Source organism: Salvia hispanica, chromosome 1 (assembly GCF_029641045.1).
Source record: "Salvia hispanica isolate PSC_SH4W2 chromosome 1, Shi_PSC_v1, whole genome shotgun sequence".
NCBI lineage: Eukaryota > Viridiplantae > Streptophyta > Magnoliopsida > Lamiales > Lamiaceae > Salvia > Salvia hispanica.
The window spans coordinates 59,043,634-59,059,044 of NC_142692.1; the positions used below are offsets into that span (position 1 = coordinate 59,043,634).

The 15,411-nt window shown below is 33.0% G+C and overlaps 1 long non-coding RNA gene across 1 annotated transcript; it reads left to right on the forward strand.

Annotated features, from left to right (window-relative positions):
• Nucleotides 1-776: 776 nt before the first annotated feature.
• Nucleotides 777-2,141, forward strand: LOC125204310 (uncharacterized). Its single transcript, XR_016135569.1, has 3 exons — nucleotides 777-916; nucleotides 1,006-1,161; nucleotides 1,898-2,141. It is a non-coding gene; the product is annotated as an uncharacterized LOC125204310 (long non-coding RNA).
• The last annotated feature ends 13,270 nt before the right edge of the window (nucleotides 2,142-15,411 follow it).

Genomic DNA, 15,411 nt, shown 5'->3' on the forward strand with positions numbered 1-15,411 from the left:
ATCGAAGCAATATACTTAAAATTTGAATCAATTTCTTAACCTGAAGAATTCGCTTCCACGACCGCCGATTTGGAATGCCTTTTTCCGGCTACAATCGGTGCTTCAACTTCAACTACTTCTTCGATCCTCATTTTTGGAAATTAATTGATGTAGAAAACTGAATGAAGTCTAAGATTATGAGATGAATAGCGACGAAGGGAAGAGAAGATGCAGAATTGTAGGAGAAATTTGGGAGAGAACTCAGAGAAATGTTTGAGAATTTTACGGCGTGTTTTGAATACAGCTGAAACATTTTAGAACTAAAATGACAAAAATACCCCACTCTTGACATAAACCAGGCGCTGTTGACATCGCGCGAAGATTGTGAATGGGTGGCTGAGATTGCATCTCAATTCTCAATTAGGCCAAAAAATCTCAACCTAACAGGACCCTATATATATATATATATATATATATAGAGTCCCATTATTCACAAATCCACTCTTAAAGACCGAACTAGAGACCAAATTTGGGCCCTTAGATCTTAAATTTGATGGATGAGATTAGATCATTAAGGGTTATTTTTCGTAGTTCATTATATAAATAATTTACTTCAACGCGGGGGTATTTAGGTCCTTTCGCATTGGAGATAAAAAATTTAGGGTTAAACCCATCCTAAAAATTTTACTCATTTCATATTCCCGCATCTGCTCCTGCGCTACTTCTTCTTCTCCAAATCTCCAAATCTCCAAATCGATTCATCTCACTCCAATCGATTCATCATCAACTGAAATCGATTCAACATCTTCATGACAGTTGAAATCGATTGTACCAACGATTCAGCATCTCGAGTCGCCGAGTTCAACATCTACAGCCAACGAGTTCAAATCCGATGACGATTCAAAAATGACTCAAACACTCAACTCTACTGCATCAGGTAATACACTGTTTTGAAGCTTTGCATAGTTCAAAAGTTTAATTTACTTCATCTATTTGTAAATTGGTTTATGATTTTTGTCTTATAAGTTTATCAAGTAGAGCCGAGGAAGGTCAACATAAGCTTCAAATATACTCATAGGCCGATGGACAAATCACAACTGGTCGAGAAAGCAAATCCTGAGGAAAGTTTCTCTACTGGTCGGTCGGAAGCAAATATTGCAAGTCAAATCCCTCCACCAAAAGGTAAATGAAGTGATAAGTTGTTATGAAGTAGTAAATTCATAGAATGAAGTTAGCTGTGTTTTATGAATTTGTTAACTGTACTGTATGAACAACATAACCTATTTGATGAAGTTATAACCTCACGTACTGAAGTAATGTAAATCGATTACTTCACAATACTTTTGATATTTGGGAGAAAAGGTATAAAAAAAATGTGGCTGTGTAAATCGATTTAGTCCATTTCATGAGGATGTTACTTCATTTCACAAGGCTACTTCATTTGATGAGGCTATGAGTTTGGTGCTTGAATCATTTGAAATATGTGGCAAAAACTAATATGCATCTTCTTAATGTGATTTATTACTTCATAATTTGGAGATCAAATCGCAAAGGAAAGTTCGTCTGATGTTCGTATAAATTTTATTAAATGTGTTGTATGCATATTTTGCTAGAAAATAACATTGAATGAACTAACTAACCTATTTGATGAAGTAGTATTCAGAGGATGAAGTAACTGTGTTGTATGCATATTTTATGAAGAAATAACAGTTGAATGAACCAATTCAGCTATTTGATGAAGTAATAACCTCATGGAATGAAGTAATATAAACTGACCTATTTTATATGTACATTTAGTTGTGAATTATACCTTTAATGAACTAAAGAACCTAAATCATGAAGTTCCGAACTATTTTAATGATGTAACATAAACTATGTTTCAAATGTTGAATTGTTGTTATGTGTTTCTTGTATATAGGTGAAGAAAACAGTGGGGTCCTCTAACTCACAGTTGGGTGAGAAATCAAATTTGAGGAGCGAGATAAAGAGTTTCGGGAGATGTAGTTGAGTCATGGTAACATGCTGATGAGGACATTTGTGCAGTCCGTTCCCACGCCTAACAAATGGGTGGTGCCCAGAATCACGGCTCAGCCGATTGAGATGTGCTTGTGTGTCAATTTTGGATGATTTCTTGTATTGGACAAGTTTGTGTTTTTTCCTTTTTTTTTGTAATAGAGAGTTTGTATTGGTTATGGGGTTTATATAGTGAGGATGATTTGGTTTACAACTTTCACATATTGTTTAAACGGTTTTTACCTTCCCTTTTATTAACTCTGTTTGAAGTAATATTTCAGTATGATGAAGTAACTATCGTACTGAATGAACTATTTTTTACCTTGCCTTTTATTAACTCTGTTTGAAGTAATATTTCAGTATGATGAAGTAACTATCGTACTGAATGAACTATTTTTTACCTTGCCTTTTATTAACTCTGTTTGAAGTAATATTTCAGTATGATGAAGTAACTATCGTACTGAATGCACTATTTATTAACTCTGTTTGAAGTAATATTTCCGTATAATGAAGTAACTATCGTACTGAATGAACTATCTTTTACCTTGTCTTTTATTACCTATGTTTGAAGTAATATTTCAGTATGATGAAGTAACTATCGTACTGAATGAACTATTTTTTACCTTGCCTTTTATTAATTCTGTTTGAAGTAATATTTCAGTATGATGAAGTAACTATCGTACTGAATGAACTATTTTTTACCTTGGCTTTTATTAACTCTGTTTGAAGTAATATTTCAGTATGATGAAGTAACTATCGTACTGAATGCACTATTTATTAACTCTGTTTGAAGTAATATTTAAGTATAATGAAGTAACTATCGTACTGAATAAACTATCTTTTACCTTGTCTTTTATTAACTCTGTTTGAAGTAATATTTCAGCATGATGAAGTAACTATCGTACTGAATGAACTATTTTTTACCTTGCCTTTTATAGACTCTGTTTGAAGTAATATTTCAGTATGATGAAGTAACTATCTTACTGAATGAACTATTTTTTATATAATACTACTGGCAGGGTCTTCATGTACAAATGGCAGATGTTACATCGTCATCAAACTTCAGTGTTGACGCAGGTCTTATGGAAAACTTAAAAGCTAATATAATGGAGAAGGTAAAATCAGAATTTTCAGAAGTATACAGCTCAAACAATGAAATAGCTTGTCCTTGTAATGAATCATTTTCTAAATCAATATCAGGATTTGAATACACTATGTGTTGTTCAACATGGATCAAATGTGAGATCGCATATAGATAATGAGCCAAAGGATGATGGAACCAAGGTATAAATCTAAATTACATGACTAAAAATCTTTATCACCCTACTACACACAACATACAACCATGTGACATGATCCCTTTACTTGTTTGATCCATGTTTACAATGTCAAACCTAACAAGCACTGAATACTTTTTACTTCATTATATTTATAATTTGGTTCATTATGTAGAAGATCCAGTTCGCAAATATGAGCTGCGAACTCCAATTGCACCAATCCGTTCACAATCTTCAATGACAAAATATGAGCTGCTTCACCACCCCCTTCTCTGTGAAAAACACAATGCCATCTTTCTTCTCTCACTAGTCTCTGTCGAAAACCTCTATATACTCTTTTTTGCTTCTATCCGATTGTATCCAGATTCACGACAATGCTGCCGTTGCCGCACCACCGCCTTCTCATGCCGCTGCTCGCCGCGGCGGCGGCGCTGGCGCTTATATTTGTATCCGTCGTCCTCTACCGGAAGATCACCCGCAAGAGGACCGTTCCGACTGATCTGATGAAGCCTCCGTTTCCGCCACAACGCTTCTCCTAATCGCTCCTCCGCACCTCCAAATCGATCGAGAATTTGATGAAGATCGCGATTGTCCGGCGATGCAGATCGTGGATTGATGAAATTGCAAAACGATCGTGAATTGAGGAAGCAAAATTGTCCGGCGATGGAGATAAATGAAGATTTAAGTAGATTACAGGAAGAAGATCAATGAAAATCGATGGAGATCGACGAAGATTGAAGAAAACCGAGATCGAAGATTTGAGGGAGAGATGAAACACGTATTTTATTTTAGGAGAGTTAATAAATTGATTTCCTAAAATACCCCTCAACAAGGTTTTTTTAAATAAAATAATTAAATAATGGTAAATTAATCCTAACCACAAGATAAAAAAAATGGAGGGCCATAATTAAGTCTCTAGTTCGGCCCTTAAGAATGGTTCGACATTGATCACAACTCTCTCTCTCTCTCTCTATATATATATATATATAGGGGTGTGTTAGGGTCCTTACAGCATCTTAGCGTAAAACACAGCACAAATCACAGCCCTTGGATCATTAGATTGGATGACTGTGATTTGTTACATTATGATACTAAAAATCTACATTATTAGGCGAGGTACATTATTAGACTAGAAATATACATTGGAAGACTAAAACTGTACATTTCTAAACTAAAATGCTACATTATTAAACTAAAATGCTACATTATTATCCGAGCTACATTATTAGTCTAAAATTCTACATTATTAGATGACACGTGACATTAATCTAACCATTAGATCATATGATCCAATGGACTGCAAGTGTTTTGAGTTTTACTTATACTTAGCGTTCTGACCTGAATACATCCCTATATATATATATATATATATATATATATATATATATATATATATAGGGTTTTGATCTATGAAGACCGAATTTAAATACAGAAACGCAGAACAGAGTCATACGTAGGGCATTTTTAGGTCATAGTTAGTTTATTTCAAGGTCATGCTAACAAAGCATGACTTAAAATGATCTTAACATGACATAAAACCAAATCTTATAATATGACCTAAAACTACTTAATTATGACCTTCCGTATTTTTGGTTAATTATTGACCATTAGATCATCTAATCCTAGGGCCAAGATTTGGGCTGTATTTCTGGATTTAAATGCATTCTTATTTTGATCATCTCCCTATATATATATATATATATATATAGGGGCGCACTATGGTCCATAAGGCAAATTCTGTCAAATATCAAAGCAAATCTCAGCCCTTGGATCCTCAGATTAGATGGTTGTGATCATAATACCCGAGATACATTATTGCACTAAAAGCGTTACATTATTAACTAGGCTACATTATTAGACTGCACAATGTACATTATTAGACTACAGCTGTTACATTATTAGCCAAGCAACATTATTAGACTACACAATCTACATTATTAGGTGCCACGTGGCATTAATATAACGGTTACATTACAGGATCCAATGGCTGAAATTTGCTTTGATTTTTGACAGAATTTCACTTATGGACCTGATCACATCCCTATATATATATATATAGAGTCTCATTATCCACAAATCCACTCTTAAAGACCGAACCACTGAACCCTACCAAATTAGGGCTTTTAGATCTAGTTTTTTATGGATAAGATACATAAATTTATAAATTATTTTCGCCTTCATCACGAGCCTATTTTAATTCATCTGAAGGTAAATAAGTCATACTAACATGTTACGAAGATTTAACTTCGTTCCAGAATATATTACTTCATTCTAGTAGGTTTTTACTTCATTTTAGTAGGTTTTTACTTCATTCCAGTAGGTTTTTACTTCATTCCAGTACGTAAATGTGGTTTCGTCGTCGTGTGCCGTTCTTTCTCTCTACAATATCTATCACCAACGCCATGGCGCTAATATGGTTTAATAAATACATGAAATAATGTAATAAATTATTGGAATGAAGTATGTGTAGAAGCATTTGAAGTACAGAATGAAGTAATAAACCTATATAATGAAGTAAAATGGGCTTGTAATGAAGCCGAAAAAATTTTCACAGCAGCACATCTCATCAAAAAAACTAGATCTAATGGCCCAGATTTGGTCTCTAGTTCGGTCTTTAAAATTGGTTCGACATTGATCACATGTTAACCGCAATAGTTAGCTCTTATATATATATATATATATATATATATATATAGGGATGTGTTAAAATGACAACACCTTTTAATATGACACCATACCACCAATATCAGCCCTAGGATCTAGAAATCGGATGGTTGATAAGATGCCACATGGCAGCTCATTTTATTTTTATTTAATCAAATTAAAATGAAGAAGGGTAAATTAGGAAACCTTTTTTCTCATCAACTATGGAAACACAAAATTCACGCCTCTTTTCTTACTATTCTCAACTCCACTAATCTCAATTCATCGCTGATTCTGCAAATATAATCTCAATCTCAATTGATCTCAATTTGATTCATCTCAATACACGATCAGTTCAATTTATCTCAATCTTGATTCTGCAATATTCTTCTCAATTCGAGCTATTCGTTCACTCGATCGATTCAATTTATTTCAGTTTGATTCCTCCAGAATTGAGCTATTCGGTCTATTCAATCGCTGATTCCTCCAAAATCGTTGATTTCTCTGCAATCATACCACAAATTCGAGCTATTCAATTGCTGCTTTCTCTGCAATCGTCAATTCCTCTGCAATCAGAATTGAGCTATTCCTCTTCAATCAACGATTTCTCTACAATCGCACCACAAATTCGGTCGAATATGGATGAATCGAAAATCAACTTTGACTTGGATTTTTTTCCAGAAGGTGAGCTTTGTTAGATTATCAATTCTCAATCGATTTTTTATGTGTTGTCGTGCTATGGATTATTGTCTGATTCAGTGATGGATTGTTTGCTGATTTTGTCAAATTGTAGCGAGTTTTTCTATTTAGGTTCAGATTGTTTTGATTATGATTGGTTGGTGAGGTTTTTTTTTGTTGAAGTGTAGTTTGTGATTTTGATTGATGAGAAGCTTTTGGTTGAGTATTGTTCTGTTTCTGTAGATTTAAGGAATTATACATAATATGTAGGCTATGATTATATGGCAATACAATGTTTCTGTTTTATGTATTTTCTATGTACTAATTATTGTTTTGCTTATTAAATCTTGCTGTTTATTGAATTGTATATTGCAGTCCATATTATCTGAACTAATTCGGCTTTTGTGTTTTGTTAAATGGTTGTGTAGTGTTTTATTTCATAAGGCTTAATGCAGAATATTGACCTATGATTTTATGGCAATGCTATGTTTAAATATTTCGTACTTTTGTATGCAATAAATGTTGATTCATGTATTGCACGCTGCTATTCACCTAATTGTATATTGCGGTCAATTGTATCTGAACTAATTTGGCTCATGTTTTCTCATTTGATCCAATTGCATGTGTGACAGCATGCCCCGATGAACTCCGGCCAAATGTCGGTATGAAATTCCTTACATTAAATTCATCTCAATTCAAAAGCTATTCAATCACACGATCGGCTCAATTCATCAGCAATCAACGATTTCTCTACAATTCTCTGCAACCAACTATTTCAATCTGCAACGAGCTATTCAAGCGCTATGGATTATTGTCAGATTCAGTGATAGATTGTTTGTCGATTTTGTCAAATTGCAACGAGTTTTGATTATGTACAATATTGATTATGATTAGTTGTCGAGTTTTTTTTTTTGGTTGAAGAGTAGTTTATGATTTTGATTGACGAGAAGTTTTTGGGTGCATATTGTTCCATTTCTGTTTTTGGGTAGATTTAAGGAATTATGTAGAATATATAGGCTATGATTTTATGGCAATACTATGTTTCTTTTACTTATTTTCTATGTATTAATTGATGTTTTACATTTTGCTGTTTATACTTTTGTATATTGCAGTCCATACCATTGCGTCAGTATATAAAATGTGGAGAATTAGGTCACCATGACTATAGAATCTGTGGCCGACAAAAAGGAAAATAAATTTGTTAGTTCATTATTTCATTACCAGATTGCTGTCTTATGCATTGTATATTGCAATATTACTATCGCCATATTGCAGTCTTAATGAACTATTGCATACCACACTATTTGCTTCAATCTATTACTTCATTAATTTCACAAGACAATAGGATTAATTATTAATTTTATATAATTGATTCCAGGTTGCCTTCCATTTCAGTAATTAGTGTGGCTTCAATCATTTTCAATTACAATTTTTTACATTACCAGATTGTTGTGTTATGCAATGAATGTTGCAGTGTTACCATGATAATATTGCAGTTTATATTTTCACAAGAACAATTTAGTATGCAGTACACGGATATATGAGTTGCAGTGCACCTAATAATAATATGTTGTATAATGTTGAGATATATTCTTTGCCTATATTTAATCTCAAGCATGCAAGCAATTTATAATTACCTGAAATCAAAACAACTACGGAGAAAAAGTCGAATCAAATTATGTCTCCCACATTGTCTACACCAAAATTACAAAACTACATGTTTCATTCACACAACCAAGATTTCATTCATGTCAAAAACGCCACGATTTCATTCATTGGTTACAGTTTGTTGTACTCCACGACCATCTTCTCCACATCTATAGGTCCTCTCTTTTTTGCCTCCTCGAATTGATGTGAGGCAAGTCTCGACACACAACGAAATGCCCTATGTTGTTGTTGTACAGCATCTGTTAGGATTGGTATACTGAAAAGCATATTTCGAGCATGTTGCACGGATAGAATTGCTTGTATACAATAAATTTTACAATCCACTTTTAACCCAAAGCGAGAAGAAGTAATTTTATCGCATTGATGTTTGCTTGTGCATTTATAAAATGTTTCTCAAACATTTAAATGTATAAGAAGCAAATAAGTCTAATTCTTCTATATAGTAGACTGGTCGTGAACGACGTTCACAAAAGGTGACGCAGTCGGTTCTTTATAGAAGAGAAATAGAATTTCACAACCTAGATAGGCCTTGACTACCTATCGTGAAAGGTTGCAGTGTCAGTCCGCATATTTTCTTACCTTAGGAAATAAACGACACTGGTGTGGTATAGCACTGAAGGATCTAACGGTTGAGATAAGTCTTTCTTGCTATTTACCGAAAGACGAAGTCTCGGTGATTGTTATTTCTTAATCATTGTTGACATAACATTGAGCATACGATATTGATTATGCACTACTTTGATTTATCAAATGGTGCGGATTTTTCGCAATCCAAGAATCCTGATATCTTGGGTAGTGGTGATCAATGTCTAGAGGTGCTAGTATTGTTATTGCAATGAATCGTGTGCTGGGTGAGTCCAATTTGATAATATCCTCAAGAGGTGTTCGAAAAAGGTTTTATTATTCAGAAACCCGGCCGGTTGGAATTTATTCCAGAATAATAAATAAATATTTTGAACTAGACAACTCTTGGAAAAAGATATTAATTAATTAAAGTCAAATAGCAGACTTAAATTGATTAATGGATATTTATATCTTTAACACGGGAAATAATAAATTAAAGAGGTAAAAGTTCGGATTACTCGTAATTTGGGATTGGACGGGCAGTCAATATTATTATAATATAGTGGATGATAATAATATTCTGTTTGGACTTATATTAAATTGGAGTCCAACAGGTTTGGCCCAAGTCCAACCTCCATGGATCCCTAATCTGGCCCACCTTAACTCAATATAAAAGGAGATTAGAAAGGGGACTTAATTGAATTTTAATCATTAATTTTCGTGCTCCCCTCTGGGAGTGGACGAAAAATCGGTTTTTGATAAAACTGATATTCTGTCTTCTTTCTAATCAAGCCCTTTTCGATTCTGACAAGCTTTGCCCACCCAAAGGTCATAATCTGAGTTCGGGATACAGATTAGAAGATTTATGGTGGAGTACGAAGATCATCTCGTGGAGAAGGCGCAAGCAATCGACGATTCTTTGGAGAATCAGATCGGTAATTCTAAACCGTAGGAAATCATGAATTAGGGTTCTTATTCCTTAAACATGATTTATTTGTGTTTTTGAATGCAATTTGATTTGTTTAACATGTAGATAATTAATCCCATAATCGGTCAAATAGATCTGTAGATCTGATTTATTTGTGTATGCATGTCTTCCGTTGTGCAAGGGGCACCAATGCCCAACAATTGGTATCAGAGCCAAAAATTGGCTCTGATTATGTGGATTAATTTCATGTTTTGTAAATTGCTTGAATGCATGACCAAATGTGTTTTCGTTGTATGATTATGTGGTAGAACATGTAAACTTCGAAAACCCTTGTTCTGTGAAATCTTGTGATCTGCCCAGATTCATCGAATTGGGAGAATTAATTCTCCAGAATCAATTCTTATCATCCTACTTTGTAAACATTACTTGGAATGTTTATTTTGGCTGATTGAATGAGTCGGCGACATGCACTTGATATTAAGGATTTGTTCGCGAAGAATCATAGGAGAATTGCGTGCTGCTTTTTGCGAGAATCAATTCTCAAAAATGTTTGATTGTTCCTGGTTTCTAATTTGTTTTTGCGTGAATTTTGTGATGAAACAATTAAATTAATTACATGTAATCATTACATGTATAGATTAAAATTTTGGTTCAATCATTTTTCTGTGTTCAAATGATTATGTTACGGGAATGTAGTGATTTGATTAACTAAGTATTTTGTTGACTTAATGCTTTAACCCATACGTGAAATCAATTAAAATCACGATGGGGAGAATCAAATCAATCGTGGCGGTCTGTTCGGGATTTGCGGAGATAACCGCAAGAGATCAGGCAAGTGCAGGACAAAGTCAGCGTTGAAGCAGACTGGAGGTCCTCGTGACTCCGCGAGGCAGCAGCGTCGGCGGCTACGGACAGCAGTTGTGCGAGTGGGAGCCCTTCACGGGCAGTTCCCGGACTTGAGACATAGTGGCTGCAGAACGAGTGGGAGCTCGTCAGTGGCGTTTCCGGGCTCGTGGTAGCACAACTTTCCAAATTAGTTAGGGTTTCCCTAATCCTAGGAACTAATTTGGAGAAAATTTTGAAATTAGTTAGGGTTTCCAAACCCTTGGAACTAATTTTAGAATTAATTTCAAGATATAATTTAGAATAAGTTTTGAATATATCAATTTAAATTGGATTATCTAAAATTTAATTTTTAATTAAATTATGGATTAGTTGAATAATTATCTTTATTTTATGGATTTTGATAGATTTAATTCTATCTAGATAAATTCTAGATAAATTCAGATAATAATAATTAATTTTATTTTGTCTTATTGATTTATATAGATTTAAGTCTATGTGATAAATCCTAGATAGACTAGATAAATAATTAATTATATTTGAATTTTATCCTTATTTTATGGATTTAGATATATTTAGTTATATCTAGATAAATCCTAGATAAATTTGGATAATAATTAATTTTATTGTCTTATGGATTTATATAGATTTAATTCTATGTGAATAAATCCTAGATAGACTAAGATAAATTTTAATTATGTTTATCCATATCTTGTAGATATTGATAGATTTATATTTATCTAGAATATATCTTAGTAGATTTGGATAGTTAAAATCCATGTTTATCTTTTTCTTATGGATATTTATAGAATTAATTCTATTTAGAAAATATCCTAGTTGAATTAGATAATTAAGTTTATCTCTATCTTATAGATATTGATAGATTTGCATCTATCTAGAATATATCTTAGAAGATTTAGATAATTATTAATCCAATATTGTAATTATTTTTTGGGTTTCAGATAGATTTAGTTATATCCAGTTAAATCCTAGTTGAATTAATTAATATTAATTCTAGTTTATCCTAATTTTATGGATACAAGTAGATTTATTCTATTTAGAAAATATCCTAGATAAATTTGGATAAAGATAATACAAGATAATCCTTATCTAATTGGATTTTGATAAAATTAGTTTTATCTAGTATAAATCCAAATAGAGTTGATTTATTCTAGTTTCTTGTTCTAAATAATCTAAGATTTTTTTAATCTTAGAATGATTGGATTTTATCTTCGTCTTATGGATTTGGAGAGATTTGGTTCTATCCTGAAATATCCTGGTATGATGATTTCGATAATGATAATCCAAGATTAGTTTATCTTGAATTTTAGGATTTGATTTTATTCATGTAAAATCTAGAATAATCCTAAAAGGATTTAGATTGATTAAATTCTATCTAGGTAAATCCTAAATTAATTTGGATAACCATTATCCAAGATAAATTTATCAAATCTGAAATTTCTATTTTGGATAAGATAAGGAATTAATTATTTAATTAAATCTCCCTAGATTTATTAAATAATTCCAATATTTATCCAGTGTGATTAATTACCATGAAGTAAATGGATTTGTCTATTTATTTGGTGATTATCTATTATAAGTGGATTAATCTGCCTTATCTGCTTATGTGATAATTATGCAAAAGCCATGTTCAAAACACTAAGCGATAATTACAACAGTGCGTTGTATATGGTCTCCATAAATTGGTCTATATATGAAGCAATTTCTAATATTATCGCGACCCACCTTAGTGGAAGCAATAATCCTACGAAATAGCAAGGTCATAAGATTAGACTTCTTAACAGTAAATTGTTTAAACTAGAAGCATGTTTCTAATATTATCGCGACCCACCCTAGTGGGAGCCATAATCCTATGAAATTGCAAGTTCGTATGTTTAAACATATTTATGAGATAGCTATGGAATTTTGTTAGTGGCGTACGACCTTCCCTAGAAGGAGTATCAAAACAGAAATGAAATTCCTAGATGCAAATATTTATGGTAAAAGCTTAGGCAATATTTGGCGGCCATGCCACCTTAGTGGTCTCTGGACTATTCGTCGGTATTGTGACCAGGAAATTGTTGGAATCCGAATTTGTATGACCTCCCTAGAGGCGTACTTATTTTGGTTTTGGCAGTTGCGAGATACATAAATTGTTTTGTGGTTATTTGCGATTATGTATCAAGCATAGTATGTGATAAATAGTTTTATTTCTTCTCAGCCAAATTCTTAATAATGTTCTGCTAACCTTAAAGAAATCAAACTCGAAGGCCAAAATTATGTAGACTGGAAATGTAAATGGATAAGATTCTCACTGCTGAAAACTTAAAGTTTGTATTCACCAATTCATGTCCTCTATTTCCTTGACAAAATTCTATAAAGAAAGTTCATGAATGCATTTTATGCATGTACTGGACAAGTTCTTTGAGATAGAAGGTCAAACTACTTTATTTTAATCTTTTAAGTAGTAAGACACGTCTTGGTTTATATTGATGAAAGAGGAATATCCAATAAGGACGATGTCCAGATTCTATTGGAATATCCACGAGAGATAGAATATTTTGAGGAATCTTCTGATTCAGTTACTCAAATAGTTTCTACACTCAGTTCTTCGTCAAATGTATAGGAAGTGATAGTATGAAGGTTGTTACTTAAAACCTTCTACATGATATTCACTTTATTACTAATAGAGGAAAATAACATGATGGATGACAAATTCGTTAAAGCTACATCTTCCCTATGTCTTAGTTCAATCGAATAGAAGACTAGCAATGGAAAGAATGAAGAGCTGAATTGTCATCAATGTCTGCTGAAAGCAAGAAAGGCAAGATAAATGGGGTGAAAAGGTAAAGTGAAGATGCATTGTAAGTCGGATTGACCTCTTCTAAAGAAGGACAATGACTTAGATAACAATGTAACTTCTAAATGAGAGATCTTAATCCAGTTGGGCAATTGTTGCAGTGGGAGCTATTTATTTATGCTCACTTAATTGTTTTGTTTTGATGTTAGAGTTTTGTTTTATTGGTACAGTCTTGTTTATAATGAATTTATATTCAGTTTCTAAACTTGTTTATGATTAAGCGATGTTCGATGTCATTTTATAATGCGTGCATTATTAAGAAATGTGATTCGAATATCTATCATAGTACCATAGAAAAACAAATTATGCATCATAGTACCTAAAAAATATAAATGCAACAAGATTGAGTTTCGAACAACAGTTCAACTTCTTAAACAATGAATAATAAAGTATTTATGGCACTTAGTTATAAGGCCAAGAAAGTACTTAATTATTGTTCAAACTGATTTTTGTCTAACTCAAGTGGCTATCGAGATTTTAACAACTTGCTTGTTACTCAAAATCATGCTTTCGAGTATACCCACTACCAAAACTCTCCCACTTATACTCTAAGCAGGTCTCGGACCATGATACATCGAACTACCATACTTTTCACCTCATGTGTAAAACATGTTACCATATAGGCATTTTGTGAAAATTTCTGCCAGGTTGTTCTCTGATGATATCTTGGTAACCATAATGTCTCGCTGCGCACTTTTCCCTTAATTAATTTCATATTTCCTCTCTATGTGATTGCTTTGCTTTATCAGATCGTGTTTCCCTCGAGTTAGACACATGTCTAGAGTAACCATAATAAAATATAATACTCATAGGCATACTCGGAATCATGGTCAAAGCTATTAGAAAGTTACTGAGATGAACAACTACCTTAGTAGTTTCCTATGAAACCACAGTTGTAATTATCATGATAGAGCCTGTGATGAAATCACACTCCTTCAAGACTCAGTTTTCAACTCCTAACGTGAACACATAGTCAGAGGATAACTCGATCACCGATCAATAATAAAATCGAGTCGATGTAACCTAAAGGACATAACATAGATGTCTGGTAAACTAGAGCATACCGTTTAGCCTTCTTCAAGTACTATAGTATATTCTTTACCAATCCAATGTCCTTGGCCATGGTTAATATGATATCAAGCTTCTATGCCAACGGCAAAGCTAATATTTAACTCAATTCACATCATAGCATACATGAGACTTCCAATTACAGAACTTGTCTCATTCTTCTTGATCTCATTCAGTGTCGAAAAACACTTGACTAGAGACAAGATAATTCCATCCAGAGAAGTAAAAACTTTTCTTAGAATTTTCAATGCTAAAGTGTCTAAGTATGATGTAGATGTAGGATTCTTTAAGAAAACTTAACATTCCTTTTCTAGCAATCTAATGACTTAGATGCTTAGAATGTAACTAGTTTATCTTAAATCCATCATCATTAAACTGGGTAGATGACCAGTTTCCTACGCTAGATAACCCTTTGAGTTGTTTATCAACTTTTATAGATGTCATCATCGTAGAATACCAAGAATACCATATATAGTGCACTTTCAACTTTCTTGTACTTGTAGCACATAACCATTAAGATGTTCCATGTAGATGATCTCCTCAAGACTTCTACTTAAAGAAAACTGTCTTGACAATCATAATACATACATCCTAATTTATGTAAGCTACAATAGACAATATGATATGTATCGTCTTAGGCATAATGGCAAGCGAGAATATCATTCTTTCTGGGTATAACCCTTAGCCATTATTCTAGCCTTTCAAGATCCATGTTTACACTTGCAGATCCACTAGCTTCCACTGGCTAGTATCGCAAGTCTTGCAAACATTCTTGTCTATCTTAGATTATTATTCAGAATCTATCATCTTATCAAGAATGATTATCTGAATGAGTCAATGTGTCCTTGTAGTTACAGGGATTAGATTCAAGCCGATCTAAAACTGAGTCT